The sequence below is a fragment of the Diadema antillarum genome, unplaced genomic scaffold (genome assembly GCF_040938485.1).
Source record: "Diadema antillarum isolate AM-2024a unplaced genomic scaffold, OU_Dant_1.0 scf00000040, whole genome shotgun sequence".
NCBI classification, from domain to species: Eukaryota; Metazoa; Echinodermata; class Echinoidea; order Diadematoida; family Diadematidae; genus Diadema; species Diadema antillarum.
The window spans coordinates 3766967-3771144 of record NW_027270929.1 but is presented as its reverse complement, the minus strand read 5'-3'; positions in this window follow the sequence as shown (position 1 = coordinate 3771144).

The following is a 4178-nucleotide window of genomic DNA, read 5'->3' as shown; positions in this document are numbered from 1 at the left end:
TCCATTGGATTACTTTTGTTTGGTTGATGATGGTAAACATACATACACGTTTTTTTTTAGATTTCATTTCATCTATTTACATGCTATGACAGTATAGTACTAATTGATGCCTACTTTTCTTGCACTGCTTTACTGCCTTGCTGCAACATTTTGAGAAAAGAAAATGGATGGTGCAGTAATTTGAATTAATTTTGTGATTAATTCAGGTGATCTTCAAAAAATTATATTTACTAGTACACAAATACCAGTATCACTTTACAGACACATGCCACTAAAATGCTATTTCACACATTTGATTAAGTTGTCTTTCATTAATAGAGTAAAACCTAATGAATAGAATGCTAGTGGTTTGATCATAATCCGTGCTCAAATTAGAGTTATTGACTCTTCAGACACACTTTTGCATGAAATATTAAAGAGCATATACAGTAATTCTAAGAGGAATTCAAAGTTTATTTTATGAAAATCAGTTTTGAAATGGCTAATATATCCACAGTCAAACAATGTGGTACTAGTAAAAAGTGGGACCCACTTTTTATTAGGACCTCTTTGTTATTGGACATCTCGGCCATTTCAAAACCGATTTTCATCAAATAAACTTTGAATTCCTCTTAGAATTACTGTATATGCTCTTCAAGATTTCATTCAACTGGTTTCTAATCATTTCACAAAAAGTTCAAACCTGAATCCCCATCTAAACCACAACTACATAGTGTATCATCATTTCTGGGGGAATTTTCAGAAAATGTTATATTCTGAAATTTTCTTTGGGCCCGATTCTGATGAAACTTCCGCCATTCTGTATGTGAAATATTACTCAATTCGTAAAGTCTCCTTGAACATGACATGGCATGGCATTTAGAACAGTTTCCACAATCTCACTTTATACTATCCAAATGGTAATGCTCCAATTACACTCTTGTATGTACACAAGATAATGCTCTATAAGTCTTCTCATTCCCAGTGTTGAAGGTGACAGAGAATGATGGCATTGTGCAGTACTCTATACATGAAACACAACATCAACAAAAACTGACACAAAAGCCACACAGAATCAATAAAATTCTGATTTATTCATAGTATTTTCATACATGTACTGGATAGACTTTCTCTGTTAAGGAAATGTAAATCACTATAAATACACATGACACAGACTTCAGATATCAGTACATAGCTATATGCATAATCTTACTGTACATCCCTACAGATAATCATGCCCTAGGTACAAGCATAGGCAAACTATTACCACAGTCATGTGACTACTCATTACACATTACGCCCTGGTTGTTGCTGAAAGGAAGATTGGATTAGATTTGTGAAAGAGAGGGTAATTGTCCAATAACATGGCACAGACTGTTTAGAATATATAGGATGTCTGTTGCCGCCACAAACTTTTCCCCATTGACAATGCCACAGGTACTGGTCAAGACAGCATCATCTAGTACAGCATATATATTAATATGTACATTGTCTGGAAACACATGCTAAATATGCTAGTATTTGCACATGTCATGATTCACAAAGATGTAATGTACGTACATGTAGAATGCAGGCAGGTTTGAAATTCACATTAAGACATGTAGCACTTGTGACTATGGACTCGTATACCGATACATGTAGTACGTAGGGCAAAACAGCCTTAGAATCCCTTGTACTGCTCCAGAATGAACACAGAATTAATGATGCTGTCTTATGTAACCATTATTTAACCTCTTCAGTGTTAGCATAGAGGGCCCCGCCATCAGTCCAGTATTGTGAGGTACCCGTTCGCTACACCTGGGTTGAGAGAGGGACATTGTGAGTAAAGACATCTCAGTCCGAGGATGTAGCCACTTAGTGGGACTTGAACTAGAAATTTCTGCTTCAAACTGAAGAGTCTAATCCAGTATACCACAGTGCCCTCATAATCTAATAACAAAGGCTGATGATGCCTTTGGGAGGTCAATGTAGATCTGGGGGCATTTCATGAAGCATTTTGGTCAGATATTTTTCTGACAAACTGTTATAAGCTACTGAAATCCTTGCATCTGATTGACTGAGAGAAACTTTGTCCAATAAAATTGGTCGCACAAAACCCTTCATGAAATGCCCCCATGGTTAATGAGTGTCAACTGGCATCCCTACAGGTGCCTCCACAATGACCCCTTATTTCAAGGCAGATCAGGGTCCCTCTTATAAAAGATGTTGGGATGGCAGCTTTTACTAGAATACTACAGCAGCTTCTTGTAGCAACAACAAATCAGGAAGCATGATTCTTGTCATGACCATGACACTTGCCATTGCAGCAAGAGTTGCTATCATAACTGTGACATCCATGCCAAAAAATTGATTGAGAGTCGGGGTTACTATACCATGCACCATTAAGTTGCTGGCAGTGATACCACCCTGTTCAACTGGCTAGGGAGACGTTTCTTCTCTATGAAAATGGCTGTTGACCCCCTCCCCCATGCTTCAACAGGCTGCAAGAAGGGGATGCACAACATGACTAAGACCAATGAACATAACAACATATTCTATTACAGGTAACCAGCAATCAAAAACTTGATAGGAAAGATGATATACTAGTAATACATGTGGGATTTCTGAATACCAATCCATGATCTACACTCAGTTCTCCTTGTAGAGACCATGACACATTGTCCATCATTGCACAAACTATCAACATACCTCTTTTATGATACACTTGTACTAGAGATGATGAACAATTGCTACCACTAGTACCAGTAAACCACAATGCACTACAGATAAATATCTTTGTATTTATGATTGCAAGTGACCAACCAGCTGACATAGGGTATTACATCTGGATTCTTTAATGTTCCTTACTAGTACAGAGCAAAACTTAAAGCAATCACTGTTTGTGGAGAGAACAGCCTCAAACTCGTGTAAACTTGATTAACTAATAACCAAACTCATTAGAAATACACTTGACACAATAAATATTACTACAAATTGTACTCTAATGTCAATTTCTGAAGCATTATATGCTCTATTAAAGATCTGTGGAAACCTGTATTAGTATTCACAAAGCCCATGCTAAAGTAGCATGGTGGTTTGCAACAGCATCTTCCAGTATGTTGTTTTAGTGTTTGAAATCTCTGTAGATAAAAATAACAAAATTCAAATCACAGTTGCACGAACAAGCCTGTTGTGACATCAAGGAGAGACAGAATTTATTTGTGTCAATTATATCCACAATGAGTACAAAGAACATGACGTGACACTTGAACTGTATGTCTAATAAAAAGAGAAATATGCAAAATATGACAACAACTGAACATAAGGCACTCGTGCTGAAAAGAAGACATTTACCAGGAATTGACCCATACACATATATTCCTTTATAAAAATCTGGACGGGATCATTGACATCTTTTGGTAAGCCCTGATTGTACACAGGTCTGTAATACACATTTCAGAAACAGTGCCATGCTTGATTGACATATATTCAATTGATTTATGAGGTAACCATGGTGAGAAGCTATTTATGAAAACACGGGTAACTATGACAGAGTTTTAAAAGGACCTTGAAAAGGGAATATGAATTAGTTGGCCGATCATGTTACTCAGTAACTCAAATATTTAAATTGTGTTTCATCAATGCTTTCAGAAAGACCACATAAAATCAGTGCACAGTAACACAAGCTTGTTTTTCCTCCTCAATTGATTATTATAAGTGCATCATAAAAGATACATGTATTTCTGTATGCAGAAGGAAGCACATTTCTCCTGAGAGTTGCGATGAAATCTATTGAGTTGCCATCATATACGGGCACAATTCCAAGGCTAAACTTTTTAAAACATGCTATGTCAAATCAACAGACTTTTTTCATTGTAAAGGATCATAATGAGCTTGTGTGTGTGGTGTTGAGTCCTCCAGAAAAAGCATGTTTTTTTTTTTTTTTAAATCAAACACCAGAACACAACATTACCTATATTCATGTCAAAGTAAATGTGGCTGCCATTTTCATCAAATACAACCCCCCCAAAAAAAAAAATAACAAAATAAAAAAAAAAATCAAAGATTAAAACACATAAAATATATTGAATACATAGATCTGGTACTGCTAAGAAATAAAAACATGAAAACAATTAGCTGCTCTCAGCTTACAAAAATATATTTATTTGTGCATAAAACGAGAGATGATATTTTAATGCAAAGGACTAAGACCTTCTTTG